Raw genomic sequence first — 18887 nt, 5'->3', positions numbered from 1 at the left:
CTGATCAGTCGCTATTCATGATCACATGGAAACTGGTTAACCCGGCATTGTGTGGATGCGATATACTGTTTAGTGTTTGACGATGTCCCTATCCATCACTGGTCATACTGACTCAGAGGGTGAAGAAATGACTTACTGTTATTGTGTTGTGAGCCGCTCTGTAATTTTTCGAGCAGCTTAAGGTCTGACTCTGCTTCCAAAATAGCAGCCTCAAGAACTTTTTCTCTCTACATAATTTATTTGATTTGCATCCATTTGCTTCAATCTTCTCCTTCATGCTCTGGATGGCCGATTCTAGGTTGCAATGGTAGTGTTCCCACCATCTCCTGCCATCACCTGCAGGGTGGCGCACGAAATTTGTTACCATTTTGTTTTTGAATATAAGCTTTATTGTCAATACAATCTGAAAGGAACATACACTACAATGAAGAGCCAGCCATGGAGATTTGTTCTAACTCAGCACATGCTCAATATGTCCACCATTTTGTTTCCTAACTTCCTTCAAACGAACACTGAAGTTAGTGATTACCCTATGGCACATGTCTTCCATAATTTCACTGCAAGCTTGAAGAATAAGTCTTCTGAGGTCCATTAAATCACGTGGACGTTTCGGGAAATTTTTTTCCTTTAGGTACCTCCTAAGAGGGGCCAATTTTGTCCGTCATTGAAGCGACCTGGAAACCTGAGTGAAATGATCAGCATGTCGAAATGCTCAAAGTAAAAACTACAACACAGTGTTTGCAGTATGCGGCCTTGCTCCATCTTGCATGAACCACTGCGTGTTGAAGGGCAAGGCAGTAGCAAGAAGCTGTGGAATGAAGCTATTGCGAAGCATGCTCAAATAACACTCGCTGTTCACAGTTTCTTCAAAGAAAAAGGGTCCAATAAGTCCTTGACTGGAAATTGCTGCCCACGCTGTAATCCTCGGAGCATAATGTTGTTGTTCATGAAGCACTTGTGGGTTTTCAGTGGCCCAAAAGTGTACATTTTGTTTGTTAACCACAGCATCTAAATGAAAATGCGCCTCGTCCGAAAACCAAATGTTGTTGAGAGTTTCTTCCCTATCCTCTGCCCACTGAGCAAACAGTAGTCTCTGCTGCTTGTGTTCTTCAGTGAGCTTCTGTGCACAGGTCATCTTGTATGGGTACATATGAAGGTCACTTTTCAGAATGTGTTGAACGGAGCATCTGCATATTCCCAGTTGCACTGCTGCCTTTCTACACGATTTCCCGGGACTTCTCTGTACAGCAACAATACCGTTTCAATATTCTATGGTGAACAAACAGGCTTAGGCCGAGGTCGCTTCGCTTCCAATACTGTTCTTTCCTGTACAAATTTATCACACAACCTGTGGATGGTCTTCTTGCAAGGGACCTATCGTGTGTTAAACTGTTGTTGAAAACACCTCTGAGTCACAACAAGGCTTTTCGTTCCATGAAAAAGTAACACAATTGCCGATCATTGCTGTGTCGTCAGTCTTCCATTGTCAGCCATTGCTGCTCATTAGTCTCCTAGCAGCAGTATCATGAATTACACGTCATTTCGTAATTCATTTGTTTTTCCAAGCTCTGCTGGTACTGCTGTAGAGATCCCAGCACGATATGTAATGTGCGTCGTAAATTGTGAAAGAAACAATTGGTAACACATTTCGTGCACTACCCTGTAGGTTAGGCTTGCTGAGATTGTCCACCATGGGGTAGACACAAGATGTCGTTTGCCCCTTGACTTCAAGAATAATACGGCTGTCAGCGGTACGAACAAGGCATGCACCACTCAGGTCTATGATCAGCAAATTTTTTGTCAGGAAACAGGCACCTAGAGTGGTTGGTCAATGTTGGTGAGCATAAATGTCCACACACACTTGGTAGAATGTCCAGTGTCAAAAACCATTGTTTTTAGTCCATATGTTTGTAGGGCAGAGTCACTGGCCACTTTCAAAGGAGCTGCATTGGTGCATTTGGTGTTAGGGGAGGCATTAACAGGCAGTGAGCTGACATCCAACTCAATGTTTACTAAAAAATCAGCCCTGTAGAGTGATCAGAAATGAATAATCTTAGTGATACTACTTGTCTGGCCATGGTCCACTCATATTGTAGCAACATCCTTAGTCATGTACAGCTCATGTCCCCACCACCAGCCTGCAGAGGTAGGTGCTGCTTATGATTGCCACCATCTGTCACACCCAAAACAGAATTTATGAGATGTTTGCATAAGAGCACGGTCCTTTGCACTTTGTAGCTTGAAAACCTAAATGCCTTGGAATCAGCGAAACCCTGTCTGGTTAGGTTCTTGACATCCGAGTTGTGGTGGATAGTTAGTTTGTGTTACCAGGCCATCTGCCACTGCACTCCACAGTTGAAACATCTGCAGTTGTTTAGTCAGCTCCTTGATGGCAGCACGGAAAGATTAGAGGCCCTCGGTGACGCCAGCAGTCTTGGTTGGTCATGCTTGTGCAGCTTGGCGATGCTGTGCCAACTGGGTATGGCAATGCTTGCTACTCTTTGCGAACAATGGTGGTTGTGTTGTATGCTTTGTCAGCCACTTGCAGCAACTGACATAATGGCAGACTTTAATGCATAATTGAGGTAACTTTCAGCCAAATGTGTAACAGCAGAGCATCCAAAAGAATTCTGGAATCAGCCACACCCTGTAAGTGTCTCCAAAAGTTGGAAGGTGAGCTGTTGCCATGTTGCTTGTGGTAAAGAAGCTGTGTTAATAACTGATACATTGGTTTCTTGCAGCAAGACATTAGCACCATCTTGAGGATGCTGTAGGCTTGCTGTGGAGGAGGGTGTAAAAATAACGGCCAGCACCACCGAAGCTCATGTTGATCAAGGTTGCTGACCATAATAAATTTTTCAAATTCATTGTGCATTTGCTGTTGCACAAAAATGTTCCTCATAATACCAAACCAAATATCTGGCAGTTCGGGTATGAATGATAGCACTTGAATTTGTAATTGTGACATAGGTGGGTAATTAAATCTGTCAAGCAGAAAGTTTGTAGCTCATGGGGACCAACACAGCACCTGCACAGGTGATTGAATCATGAGTGTCTTCACATTTGGTTTGATGTCATATGTCCTGCTGTCTGGTTGTGTGAAACTATCTCCTGTGGCAGAGATATCTGGTAGTATGACCAACACGAGTGATCTTGTGACATCATGGTTGGTATAGGTTTGAGGTGGTGAATCGTATGACAGCAGTAACATAGAAGGATTTTGAACAACCTCAATCCCGTTCTTGACATCATGGATTGCACCATCAGTGGCACATGATAGGTTACGCACAGACAACATGCCAATACCCAAATACACATTCCAGCGAGTTACAGACTAATAATAATGTGTCCATTACCACACCACTTTAGTTCCAAGGTCACCACTTATATAGGAGCATGTATGTTACATAAACAACTTTACACAGATAGTGTACAGCAAAAATTCACTTTTTTAGCATAACTGATACAAAAGCACATGTGAATCATCAGCAAATGTCAAAAGAAAAAATATAATCAAAGAATATAGTTTTATAAAGATTCACTGCATATGGTGCAATGTTGATTATCAATTGAGTCACTCCCACAATGCTTAGAAAAATTATGTCACAGAAGTCATTTAAACATTGAGAAAGCAATGGCACTAAGAACGATTATTATGCAAAAGTTACTTGACTAGTGGGAAAACAATGACGCATTGCACACTTAAGTCATTATCACACCTAGAATTTCAGTTGAAACGATTCTCAATCCACACTATTCAACGGTTGCATTTTTGTTTCAATAGACATTTTACTTCACGCACCTAACTGTAAAACTCAACTGACAATTATGACAACATTCTTCCAAACCAAAGTAACAACAATTGATGTTTCTATTAACCTGACAGCAGAGTACAAGTCTCTCAGGGTATCTGTCCTAACCCTTGTGAAATATTAGGTGGAAAGTCACTCAAAAAGGTGTCTAATACACTATGATGGGCTCCCTGGTGTATGACTTTATTTGTCTCATTATTCTCTCCCAACACTTATATTTACATATTAATGTTACATATTCAGTTTGTAAGATTCTCAAACTCATTGTGCTTCTTTGTTAAAGTACTCAACTGTTCGTGGAGAAACCTCGGGCTGTTCTGTGTATTATATGTTTGCAGGAGGCCCTTGTTAACTCATAAAAACACACACACACACACACACACACACACACACACACACACACACACACACACACACACACAAACGCGCGCGAACTGCCAACTCCAGCATCTTGGGCCAGGAATTCCTACCTGGAGTTTCCATTGTTTGATTTCATGAAACGTCTGTGTGTTTCATAACCTCTCTGCACACCCAACTTAAATTTTTGCTTCATTTATCAAACATAACTTTGCTGTTTGCAGTAACTGATCCCGTGACCATCCTCCAGTCTTAGCTGCTAATTGCAGATCATCCAAGAAAGATATTCTGCCCTCAGTTTACTTTTCAAAAAAGAGAGTTATCAGTGGGTGGATCTGCTAGAAAAGTAAAATTCTATTTGTTCATCCATAGCAGCAAGCTGCCCAAGTAAGTCTGTTTTATCCTCTCTCAAATGTGCTAGATCATTAAGCAACAAGTGCATAGTCTCTTGTCTGATGACACTCAGTGTTTTGGACTCTGCCACTGGTTTAGACTCAAAACCTTAATCTTCAATACACACTAAGTAAAACAGAACAAGTTACCAATAGCTTATATAGTATGATTCATCAGTTGTGACCAATGTCTCACCAAAGACAATTTGATACTGTGTACTGTCTAGCCACATGACCACACCCATGACAAAACAAAGTACTGCCCCTGAATCGGTACACAGTGCAGAACAACCTAGCAATTTACATCATCTCGTGAGTTGCTACTATTGGTCACTGGTATTACCATAGAATGGAGAAACATCAGCCGATTCTCATGGCTGCACTAAAATTATCCTCAAATCCCAGTGAATCACCCACCTAGACCCCATTTTATCTACACATGGAGAAAATAAAGTACTTTGTTCACTCTCCTAATGTGTGATGAAACTAGGTGTTGGGATTGTGCATTCGTGCTGCACAGACAAGGATTTCTATCAGCAAAATTTAGTTTCCAAAGGGTGATGCTCGATTTATAGGGTAAAGGGACTAAACAATATGGTCATCAGTCCCGATGGGTGAGTGCTATGGTGTGCAGACTGAGGTTTGACGAGGGAGGGGGTGCAAGGTAAACATAGCTGCAAGATAAAATACTTTTATTCAATAATGCTACAACATTCGTGGTGCTGTGATGCCGCACACATACCCCATCAGGTGTGTGGCATGGAGGACCCACTGCTGACAGCTGCGGAAGCCAGCTTCCGGTGGCATGGCTGGCTGACATCCATGCTGATAACTGTCTAGCCCACTCGGCAATGCGTGCCCCCGTTTGCACAGTGTGGCATTATGTGGCAAGTGCAATCAGTGCATATGACTCCAGAATTCTTGTGGAGGCCGTCCTGATCCAAAAGAAGAGCTCACCCCAGTGGGTGAAGAAGGTGGGTGCTGGAGTGCTCACCCCAGCCATGGTATGTGGATGACCACCCCACCCCAGACCCAAACCACTGCTTTCCAAAGCAGTGGTGGACTTCGTACTGGGAGCTGGTCTGGTGGAGATGGCAGCCCAGTCCTATTGTAGGCTGCTTGTTGGCCTGTAACCTGATGGTTCTGTTGTGGGCCTTTCATTGTGATGGGTGCTGCCAGACTGCTTCTATCTGTGTTAAAATCAACGTGTACACTTTAAAAAAATGAATATATGAAAGTGTAGCACCATCAAGGAATTGTCCAAATGGGATGAAATTCAGCAGATGTGATGTACAAGTACTAACAAATGACTACAATTTCAAAAAGAAAAGAAAGATTGGAAGATTTATTCAAGAGAATGAGCTTCACAGATTGAGCAAGTAAATAACACTGTCACCCAACATATCATGTGATGTATTTATCTTTTTCTTTTAATTTGGTCAGTGTAGTTACTTCTCTTGAAGTAGAGGTCCTGCTAATCAGTGCCTCTGAAATCCTGTGTGTAGCCGAAGACAGGCTTGACTTCTTCATGTTCTGCAGCTGTTACTGGATAAAAGAAGATAACTTTCAACTTGTATCACTAAAAGGCATGTTCACTACTTTCTTTTTACAAACATTTATTTCCTTGACTGTGTGTCAGGTCATTAGAGTGACTCATGAAGTAGTGTAGAACACAACTTTTCAAATGACGTACACCTCAAAGACTCAACGTGACATCCAAGTCTTGTCTTTTGTTTTCAGTCTTGGAGAGAGTGGTTGATTTTTTATGGTCAAGCTGCCACCAGGCCGCAGTGCCAAAACATAAAAGGCCTCGCCCACTGCAGGTGAAGCTGTTCACTCGTCATCAAACCTGGCCGTTTCCTCATATTCTACGCCTCTTTTTTTAATGTCTGAACATACTAAAACAAACACCTACAAACAGTATATGTTATGTGACTTGTTCCCTATTTAATATTATTTTGTCATGATCATCTTCCATTGTACTACACAAGGAGTGTGAAATGTCATTTGCCTAAATGGAATGTGGCACTTCAATGGTCTGTGGTGCCACTTCTTTTCATAGCAGGACATCTCAAAGCATGGCAGTACGTTGATGATATCCTGCGTCCTGTTTTGTTGCCTGTTATGGCAAGTCATCCCGGGCTTACATTTCGGCTTGATAATGCCTGTCCATACGCAGTGAGAGTTTCTACTGCTTGTCTTCATGTTTGCCAAACCTCTACCTTGGCTAGCAAGGTCACTGGATATCCGCCTTTTGAGAACATATGGAACATTATGGGCAGAGGCCTCCAACCATCTTGGGATTTTGACAATCTAACACTCCATTTGTACAGAATTTGGCACAATATCCCTCAGGAGGATATCCATCAGCTTCAACAATCAATGCTGAAACAAGTAAATGCTTGCATAAGAGACCATTGTGTTACTATCTTGCTTAGTGTGTGAAGCTCTTTCTCTTGTGCAAGTCATCCAATTTTTTCTGAAATTGTAGTCATTTGTTCATGTACATCACATCAACCAAATTCCATCCCATTCTTCAACCATGTACGAATCGGCACCTCTGTAGCTCAATGATGCAGTAACCCCCTTGGCATGTCCAGCAGCTATGCTGCACTTCTGTTACATTGCCAGGATTGCAAGGCATGGCCTATCCCGCCTCAAGGTTGAGTAAACAAGCCTGTTGATGAAATTGGCCTACCAATGTCTCAGGGCCCTTTGGTTACACATGGCTTTCCAAACAGTTATAGCAGACCTGCTATTTCCGTAGTTGTACCTGAAAATTAGCAGCAGCACTAAATAAATTAAAAAGAAACTGCTTTGCAAATTTCAAGCAAGACCAAGCTGCACACAAGTTCAAATATCAGACTCACAAATAAACAGCCAAGCGTATACAAGTCTGTTGCAAAGATCCAAAAAACGGGCATGGTGGAAGCTAATGCTGTAATAGGATTTGCTATATACATGGTGCTATCTTTAGGCTATAGATCCAGCTCCTTATCTAGCTCCTTTATTTGTGAACCCATACTGGAGGGGCTAGAGTCCAAGAAGGAGACAATATAATGTATTTGGGTGTGTTCCCACAAGTAGTTTTACACTATAAAAATTATTGTAACACACTGAGAAAAGTAGTAAGGAAATAAAGAAATATGTATGTTAGAGAAGAAATAAAAAAACTCCAGCAATAAAATCAAATCAATATGGAATGTTGTTAGAAGGGAGACAGGAAATGTAACCATTGGGTAGGTAGTATTACTACTAAAGAGAATGAGACCATCCTAATCAACAGTACACAAGTAGCTAATGTATTTAACAACCATTTCTTAAGTGTAGGAGAAAAAATTGTTGAGAATAGTTCAAAAGAAAAAGCCAGGCAGTACATGGAAAAGTCAGTTTTGAAAAATTTTAGTAAGATTAAGTTTCACCTAACAACTTCTTGTGAAATAAGAAAATTATTAAATCTGTGAAAAATAAATGTTCTGTTGGAGTAGATGACATCTCTAATAAGATATTAAAACGATGTGGAGCAATTACAGCTGATGTTCTGAGTCACATATGTAATGCATCACTAACTCAAGGTATTTTCCCAGACAGGCTAAAATATACCATTGTCAGGCCTCTCTACAAAAAGGGGGACACCACAAATGTCAATAATTATCAGCCAGTCTCCTTGCTTATAGCATTTTCAAAAATCTTTGAGAAAATAATTTACTCAAGAGTGGTTAGCCATCTCAACAACCCATCTCAGCAGTAGTGCAATGCTGAGTAAATTACAGTTCAGATTTCAAAAATGCTGCTCCACTGATACAGCAAAATACAATTTCACTGTCCACATAATAGAGTCTTTAAATAGTAAAATGTCACCAACAGGAATTTTCTGTGACTTGTCCAAAGCATTTGATTGTGTGAATCATGACGACATGTTACAGAAATTACAATTCTATGATATAATTGGAATAGCATACGAGTGGTTTAAGCTATACCTAAAGAACAGGAAATGGTTTCTTTATATAGTCAAGTGATTTAAATAAGTTTTCGACTTCATCTAACTGGGGTGAAATTACATCAGGTGTTCCACAGGGTTCAGTCATGGGTCCCCTGCTATTCTTGATATATCTAGAACAAGAACCTGAACTGACACTGTTTGCTGATGATACAAGCATCATTATTACTCCAGTAAAAGAAACTCCAATTGAAAATGATACAAATAAGGTCTTTGGAAAAGTCATTAATCGGTTTTCTGCAAATGGGCTTGCTCTAAACTTTGAAAAAACACAGTACATCCAATTTTCTGCTGCAAAATGTACAGTTCCTTCAATAAATATAACACATTAACTGAAGTCAGTAGACAGGTAGAGCATACTAAGTCTTTAGGTGTACATATAGATGAGAATGTTAATTGGAAAATTCATATTTTGGATTTTCTGAAGTGACTAGGTTCAGCAACTTTTGCAGTCAGAATAACTGCCAATTATGAGGATATAGAAATTATTAAGCTAACATACTTTGCATACTTTCACGCTCTGATGTCACACAGAATAATATTTTGTGGTAACTCAACACTTACACAAAAAGTATTCACTGCTCAAAAGAAAGTGGTTAGAATAATGTGTGGGGTTCATAGTCGCTCGTCTTGTAGGCATATTTTTAAAAGATTGGTAATTTTTGCAACAGCCTCACAGTACATTTACTCACTAATGAAATTTGTTCTCAACAACATGGGCCAGTTTAAAAACAACAGTGACATTCATGATTATAATAACAAAAAAAAAGAAAGACTTACACTACCCTTTACTCAACCTATCTTTGGCACAGAAAGGGGTAAAATATGCTGCTATAAAAATTTTCAACAAATTACCAGATGAAATAAAATGTCTAACAGACAACAGTAATAGCTTCAAAAATAAACTGAAATCATATCTCCTTGACAACTCCTTCTATACCATAGATGATTTCTTGAATAGGAATAAATAAATATATTAATATAGTACATGCATATTGTGCCATGTAAGGGAATGGGGTGAATAATTGTTTGTTGTTGTTGTGGTCTTCAGTCCTGAGACTGGTTTGATGCAGCTCTCCATGCTACTCTATCCTGTGCAAGCTTCTTCATCTCCCAGTACCTACTGCAACCTACATCCTTCTGAATCTGCTGGGATAAATAATAGTAATATTAATCTTGTGACACTGTACTGTAATGCATATATAATCAAAAAACTTGTATCATATGTACATTTCTTGTGCACTTGACACATTCCACATCATACTATGCAATTGATCAATGGAACATGCAACTAACTAACTTACCATGGGTGATACAGGGTTGATTTTGGTGAGTTATGGGGCAACAGAAACAGCTTGGTTTGCACACAGGCTGCACAGGCACAGACCATCTTTTGAATCTCTGGATTGATGTCCAGGAAAATATACCTAATACCTGCCTTAGTTAATCATTCATACCATGCCCAATGCAACCACAGAAGCAGCTGCTGGGAGGTGTGGGGGCAGTGGGATGATCAATTCTCAGTCTTTTGATTTAGTACCTAGCATGAAGGTGTTGCACAGCTTATCAAGACAGTGGTAGAATGTTCATAGAGAAGATTGGGCATTTGTAGGAAGATCCTTTAGCCACTCTCAGTGTATGTAGGTGAGGATCTCGGTAGCTGCGGTCACCTCTTATTTTGATGTCAGAAGAAAATTGTCCAATAACAGCATTAAGTTTAAGTCTAGGTGAAATCAGTAAGGTTCTTTAGACTCTGAATCAATATCTGAACTAATTAGATGCCTGGTAAATCATCAGTGTTGGAGTTTTGCCCTGTGGAGCAATAATTAACTAAATACTGGAAATTTCTTAGATTCATCTTCTTGAACACTTTGCCATTTTCTCTGTCAGACAGGTGCCTGGGCCAAACAGAGTGAAATCCATACCATATAAGGAAACCTTGAATTTTCTCATGCCACAACAGTGGCTAAAGCCTATTTTTCAAGTTTATAATAATTGATTTGGGCAGTTGTTAATGTTTCTCATACCTGTGCTATTGTTTGTTATGAGCTAATCTCATTTTTGTGTGAAAAAGCTGCTGCTGTGCCATGGTAGTATGGACCTTGTAATGCGACAGCCTATGGTAAAGGGAAGTGACACTTTAAGCTAGGTTCACACATGCAACTAATGTGGTGCCACAGCTTGTGGCTTTTTGTAGTGGCATTGTGAGTTACCGTTCACACAGAATGCCAAAAATTCTCGATAGTTGTACAGTTTTCAGTGTGGCACCAGTTAAAATCATATGGACAAGAATGAATGTTATGGTGCAGGTTATAGCATTTGAGCTGTGACAAGTTACATACAGGGAAGACGAAACCCAAATGTTGGATCCAAAAACAGATTTCACACAGAGATAAGTCAGGGACCACAAACACTTTTATAAAAGAAATAACACCCGGAGATGAAAATGCTGCCTGCTGTGGTAAACCCACCAACAGCTGGTATCTAAATATTGTCTGCAGACATGCCACTCTTCCAAGATTTTAGAATTTTATTGTATTCATGGATATAGGCATTTTGAATAACTAATTTTTAGTTTACAGCTGGCACATCCCACTTGGGAGCTATTTTCTACATAGAATCCACAATTTATACAATGATTGGTCTCATGAATCATGAAGTTTGTACAACTCACTTTTTTGGTTACATATACTAAGTATGTTTATTTATTCATCCAAAAATCATTTAAGATTGTGGGAAATGTTAATGGTTTGCAAATGTTGCCCATGCACACACACACACACACACGCACACACACACACACACACACACACACACGCACACACTTGCTGCAGAAACTCAAACCTAGGTTACTGTTCTTGTAGCTCCAGAAGCCATGAAAGAGTACCTGCCAACCAGTGTTTTGACGTTTTTCAGTAATAAAATGCAAACACACTGCAAACACACTGAAATTGAATGAAGTACAGCAGCAATTATGCCATGATAAATGCAACAGAATGCTCTTGTTTTGAAATACTTCCACCAGGTTGCAGTGGTGGAACAAAAGTGGTGCAAAAAAGTACAACCAAGTTGAACTTTGTGGCATGACAAATGTTACTTCTCTTAAGCTGTGCCACTAAAAAATGGGAGCTCCCAGATGCAACTGCATTATGCCACTAGCTGAGGTGACACTTTTGTTGCAAATTTGAACCCAGCTTTATTGAATTACAGACATGCGACTGCGTGCACACATGCGGCAGCTAAGATCGGGTCATATTTGTGTTGACAACTGAAATCAGTTTGACAGGAGCAGATGGAGGGCCAGTTTCACACTATGCTCCATAGATGGAATTGTCTCTGGACTTCCACCAGCTGCTAAAGTAGCTGGACTGGGAAAACCCTTCCGTTGGACAGCAGAATGGCTGCTTGTTTCTCATGGACGCTTTTCACGTCCAGCGCAAAATTAATAAATAATTATCCATATGTGTCACTGAAGAATCAGAAGACTTATCTGAAATGGAAAAGATGGAGATTATGTGTGTGAAGACATGCTTTCGATATCAACTTTAGTTTATAAATTATTGTAAGTTAAAAGTTGTAAATAATTCCTGAATTGTAAAAGTGAATATCTTGGCAGGACTTTATCTGATTGCTACAAATGAGGTGTCTATGGATATATCTCTTAGAACTGTACAGGACTGTGACAGTAGATTTTCTGAAATTATTCGTGTATATAAATGAGAGGCCAAAAAATGGATTTTGCACATTTAAAAACAACATTTCTTAGCACGTAAATAGACAAACATTAAAGGAGTGGCAATACTGTAAACTTTAGATGTTTAGGAACTTATCTAATGTACAGGGTGTACATAAAGTCAAGGAACACTTGCAGTTAGTTATTGCACAAGAACCAAACTCTGTACAGATATCATACATATGTCATTTTGAAGGGAAACCCTGAAGAATTTTTTTTTCATGTATACCGCTACAGCGTAGTTTGGTAATTTGCCAATAGTCAGTGCTAGTTGCAAACATGGCAAGTTCAGGTGTGGAGTGAGCTTACTGTGTGTTGGAGTTCAACACAAACAAATGTGCCACAGCTGTTCAAAGGATGTTTAGAACCAAGTACAGTAAGGAGCCACCAACAAGGAAGGCCATTTACCACTGGCACAACAAGCTTGTTATGACGGGTTGCTTGTGCCCGGCAAAGAGAAGCTGATGTTCCAGTGTGAGTGAAGTGAATGTGGCGCACATATGAGAGACATTCATAAGGATTCCAAAGAAATTGGTACGTTGTGCATCCCGGAACTTGAAATGGCTCTAATGACAGCGTAGAAGTTCTGTGACAGAAGCTGTCTATGAAACCGTTCAAATTTGAGCTGCCATATCGATGGATCAGCCATGCTACAGAAGGGGACAGCTTTTTCATGAAATGGCCTCCCCAATCATCAGATCTCACTCCGTGTGACTTTTTTGTGAGGGGACACATTAAAGATCTGGTGTATGCACTGCCTCTACCATGTGATGTTGCAGAGCTCCGGGAGAGAATACAGAAAGCGACTGCCACAGTCGATGATGCCATGCTCGGATGGGTATGGCAAGAAATTGATTACGTATTGACATGTGCCGGGTCGCTCATTGTTCACAAATCGAATGTTTGTAAAAAAACTTTCAGAGTTTTTCTTCAAAATGCAATATGTATGATATCTGTACAATGTTTAGTTCTTGTGCAAAAAATAATTGAAAGTGTTCCTGGACTTTATGTACACACTTTTACACCTATAAATCCAAAATTGGAGGAAAACCATAGAAGTTATTGCTTATAAACAAACTATGAGAGATAAAAGAAAACTGATAACAGCATAATATTTCTTGGAAAATTTCCATCTGATTTGACATATCATATGTTTATAAAAATTTAAAATTAAGAATTTCAGCTATTTTCAATCTCAGCAGTTTAATTGACTTCACTGGTGCTTGATCAAGTTTTTCTGGCTAAACAGTGGCAAATGTGGAGAGGAGTCTACGCATGGATGCTGTTTTATGTGGTCAGGCTTTGTTAGTCTGTGTTAGGAGAAAGTTTTATATGAGGAACAGTGAAGTGGTTGCTAGTTTGCATGTATGAATTATTCAGAGTTCCTACTTTTGGACTTAGATAATTTTCAGCATCTAATGGACTTGTTACTTTTCATGTTGTGTGTGATACAAGCTGCAATTAAGAGGTTTCAATGTGTATCCATTGTGGAATTTATAATTTGACATACTGTAGAACTTTAACAGTTTTCTGAAGATAACTCACACAATTACTCGTGGTTTATTCAGCTGCCTCCAAGATCTTAGGAAACTTGGTCAGGCTCTGAAATTAATTTATTGTGAGTTGTGACTTTCAGTTTTTTTGTGTTCTTATTGGAAATAAACTCGAATTTGTGAAACTTTAAAAAATGCGTAAGTGCAAATGTGATTTTTTTTTGCATAGCAAACCCTGCCTGCATTTATATTAAATACTTTTGTGGAACGTTGGATGCATTGCAAAAAATGTGAGTTGGTGTCCCATAGATGAAACATAGTCGGACTTGTAAATCTATCCACATTTATGGGGGCCATTGAAGTGTTTGTGCTGTGTAATGTGTGGGTAAAACTTTTTGTGCAGTAGCATGTGGGGGCTCAGAGTTGGTACAAAACTTGTGAGCAGTTTAGAACTTTCGTTTTTGGCAAGTTGATGAGAGAGATTGTATTTTATTTTATCTTTCACACCACATGCACATTCCCACACAACCTGTATGGTCACAACCTGTTGCCTATACCAAATGTTTCTTTGAATTAAATGTGTAGACTGAGGACTGATTTCAGTCAGTCTTTCAACATCAGAAATGCTTCCTACCATTCTGGGAACCATAGAAATTGACATTTTTCTTTCTTCGGCATGTAAGAGACATTTTGGTCAAAAACTTTCCTTAATAATTGACTTTGCCAAAAAATGACTGTAACACTCTCAGATTTTTAGGTGCAAGTAGTTTGTTGATTCCAGAATGAAATTTTCAGTCTGCAGTGGAGTGTGTGCTGATATGAAACTTCCTGGTAGATTGTCCACCTGCTTAGCTGAGTGGTAAGTACTTGCAGCCCATGCAATGGGCCCGGGTTCAATTCCCGGACGGGATGGAGATTTTCTCCACTCGTGGACTGGATGTTGTGTTGTCCTCATCATCATTTCATCCTCATCACAGCACGCAAGTTGCCCAATATGGTGTCAACTGAAATAAGACTTGCACTTGGCGGATGAACTTCCTGGGTGGGGCCTCCCAGCCAATGATGCCATACGCTAATTTCATTTCATTTCCTGGCAATTTAAAACTGTGTGCAAAGCCATGTCTCCACAATATCCTTTCTTCCAGGAGTGCTAGTTCTGCAAGTTTCACAGGAGAGCTTCTGTAAAGTTTGGAAGGTAGGAGATGAGATACGGGCGGAAGTAAAGCTGTGAGAACAGGTCATGAGTCATGCTTGGGTAGCTCAGTTGGTAGAGCACTTGCCTGCAAAAAGCAATGGTCCTAAGTTCAAGTGTCTGGCACACAGTTTTAATCTGCCAGTAAGTTTCTGTTTGTTGATTGCTTCTATATACTGTTATGTCAGTCTCAAACTGCTTTTACTTCGTATATTGTCATGAGCAGTGTGGGGCAGCAGTTGGTGTTGCTGGCTAGTGTGCTATGTTTGTAATGTTTGCAAAATCTCAGTGCTCTGATATACATACAGCAGCACTCTTATCCAGGAGGCAGGTCTGTACATTGGGATCCATAATAAATGTGATTTAATGCCAAGTGTTATACTTCATTGATGACCCAACTTTCAGATCTGGACTTGATTATGGTTATGATGTACCGTTGGTAGTTATGTCGAGTACTTCAAACCATCATTACCACGGTTCCGGTTAGGCAATGACCAGGAACCAGAATACAAGCAGTACATTTTTTCCAAAGTCCATATATTCATGAGATCAATGCATTCCAAAACAGCAGTAAGTCAGGTGTACACCAGACATCAATCACGTTTTAATGTTGTTTTTTTTTGGAGACAATGGTAAGGACCCAATGAAATGGCTGAATGAATTCGACTGAGTCACAAAATACAACAGGTAGGATGAGAAGATGTGTTTGACAAATGTGTACTTTTAAGTGGCTGGCACAGCCCAGTAGTGGTTAGAGAACAATGAAGAGAAGCTTGATAACTGGGACAAATTACAGACTGAGCTGAAGAAAACATTTGGTGACAGTCAGCAGCAAGGCTTTAGTGGAATAACAGTTAAAGGACAAGGCCTATCATCATGGGGAAACAACACAGTCTTACCCCCCCAGGGGGTCCACAACTCTTTTGTGGACACGTGCGTAGCGAGCACGGGACCCCGAGCCAATGTGGCCCTCCTTCCTTTCCGGGCTGCATACCTTCCCTTCCCTTTCCGCATCCCTCCCCGTCCCCCATCTTCGCCCCCCCCCCCCCCCCCTCACCTCTGGCTCTTTCCTTCCCTTTCTCCCCCTCTGGGAGTATGGTTTGTGCCTACGTCCGGAGACGGACGCTCGAAACTGTTCTAAATTCCTTGCTTTTACACTTGCAAGTCCTCGTCCTTCCTCTGTCCTTCTCTTTTCCTTCCCTCTTCTCCTTGCCCTTTTCTCCGCTGCGGCGTTTGAGACCCCCTTTCCTTTCCTTTCCCTTTCTCTTTTTTCCTCCCTGTGCGTGTCTGAAGGCCGACCCACGCACTTCCATGCGTAGCCGGTGACGGGGTAACGCGTAATTCCCCGCCCCGGGTAGACAGGTAGGACACATACGTACCCCCTGGTAACGGCCAGGCCCAGGGAGGGGTGATTACCCGAGCTGATACCTTCCGAAAGTGCCGATTGGTCCCTCCATCCGTTTGTCGGGAGGTGTGACCTGAGGTGTGAACAATCACCTAAGGCGGGTGTGCCCTCGGTGAGGGCCCCCACAAGGGAGGAGCGCGCCATCGGAGACGCCGGTAATCATGGGGGATTCTTCCGCAATGGTTTCCTCACCTTCCACTATGTCTGCTCACAAACGTAAGTTCACTGAGTCTCAGCCACAGACGGTTCTTCCATCGTTGCCACAGTTCCTTGTTGTTTCTCAGTCTGACGAAGGTCACGACTTTTCCACGGTCAACCCTTTCATTATTCAGAAAGGTGTCGACGCAATAGCGGGTCCTGTAAAGTCTTGTTCCAGATTACGGAATGGCACCCTGTTGTTAGAAACACACAGTGCCCTCCAGGCTCAAAAATTGCTGCGTACTTCTCTGTTCCACACCTTCCCTGTCCGGGTGGAACCGCACCGTACCTTAAATTCCTCACGTGGAGTCGTTTATACACGCTCCCTCGATGGATTGTCTGACGAAGAAATTCAGCACTATCTGTCTGACCAGGGCATCACGGCTGTTCATCGGGTTATGAAAAGGGTTGACTCGAACATCATTCCAACCCGCACTGTCTTCTTGACATTTGACAAAGTTCAACTCCCATCAAAAATCAAAGCAGGCTATGAGATAATTTCCGTTCACCCTTATGTCCCAAACCCTACGTGTTGCTATCGATGTCAGCGGTTCAATCACACCAGCCAGTCCTGTTCCAATCCGGCCAAATGTGTTACGTGTGGCAAGGATGCCCATGAGGGTGCTTGTCCACCTCCATCCCCTCGCTGCATCAACTGTATGGGTGACCACGCTGCTTCCTCTCGAGATTGCCCCGTTTTTAAGGACGAAAAGCTGATCCAGGAAATAAGAGTGAAGGAAAAGGTGTCGACCTTTGCTGCTCGAAAGTTACTCGCCAGTCGACAGCCCACCTTGCTTCTCCTCGGCCAACAAAGGAGGCGGCCACGCAGACTTGCGACCTCACATTTAGTACCACGGTCGTCAGATCGGCCAGCGCAAAGATCGCCCGTTCAACCTCACCACTTTCGCCTGCCCACTCTATGGCTCACCCTTCGTCGGGTTCTGCTAAATCTCGAGCCCAAAAGTCAGACGCCAAGTCTTCGAAAAAAGAGCATTCTCGTGAAGAGTTTTTACGTACTGCAACTTCACAACCGTCGGTTCCTCCTTCATCTAAACACCCCTCCAAGAAGGCTACGAAGAAACACAGTTCCTCTCCTTCTCCGCCAAGGCGTGTCCCATCTACAGCACCACCTGGCGGAAATCGCCCTCGGCCATCTTCTGTGTCGCCGAGGCGCACTGCTGGTGGCCGGTCAACTGGCCGATCGTTGGTGGCTGGAGCTGCTCCTGACCAACCTATGGATCAGGATCTTCTGCCTTCGACTGAATGCCATTCCATGCTGTCGGTCGCAAGCTCTGAGCAGTCGTTTAGTTGACAGCACCCTTGGTCACATTCATCCATTTTCTGTTCACCCTATGTCCATTATCCACTGGAATATCCGCGGCATTCGCGCCAATCGGGAGGAATTGTCGATCCTCTTACGATCCTACTCGCCGGTCATCTTCTGTCTTCAGGAAACAAAGCTGCGTCCCCATGACCGCTTTGTTCTCCCTCATTTTCAGTCCGTCCGATATGACCTCCCCTCTGTTGAAGGCACTCCAGCCCATGGAGGACTCGTGATTCTGCTCCATGATACTCTCCATTATCACCCAATCCCCTTAAACACTTCCTTCCAAGCTGTCGCCATCCGTCTTTCCCTTTCTGGATACACGTTCTCTCTTTGTACGGTATACATTCCATCGTCTACACCAATGGCACGAGCTGACCTCCTTCATCTTCTTGATCAGCTTCCACCCCCCTATTTGCTGGTTGGGGACTTCAATGCCCACCACCCGCTTTGGGGATCTCCACATCCTTGTCCACGTGGCTCACTATTGCTAGACGTCTTCCACCAAGCGGATCCAGTCTGCCTCAACACTGGGGTCCCCACAGTTTTGTCTGCCTCCACGTCAAATTTATCCCATTTGGACCTTGCGGTCAGTACTGTTCCGCTAGCTCGGCGCTTCGAATGGTTCGCCCTTGATGATACACACTCGAGTGACCACTTTCCATGTGTTCTTCGACTGCAGCCTCAACTGCCATATATGCGCTCGCGACGCTGGAAGTTTGCCCAAGCCGATTGGACACTTTTTTCGTCTCTAGCGACATTCGATGACCGTCGCTTTCCCAGCGTCGACGATGAGGTCACACATTTTACCGACGTTATTCTCACAGCTGTGGAACGTTCAATACCACGCACCTCCGAATTGCCCCGGCGCCCTCCAGTTCCTTGGTGGAACGAGGCATGCCGTGACGCAATACGTGAGCGGCGACGTGCTCTTCGCATTTTCCGTCACCATCCAACTTTGGCCAACTGTATCCGATATAA

Source organism: Schistocerca serialis, chromosome 6, assembly GCF_023864345.2.
Source record: "Schistocerca serialis cubense isolate TAMUIC-IGC-003099 chromosome 6, iqSchSeri2.2, whole genome shotgun sequence".
Taxonomy (NCBI): domain Eukaryota; kingdom Metazoa; phylum Arthropoda; class Insecta; order Orthoptera; family Acrididae; genus Schistocerca; species Schistocerca serialis.
This window is presented reverse-complemented; position numbering follows the sequence as displayed.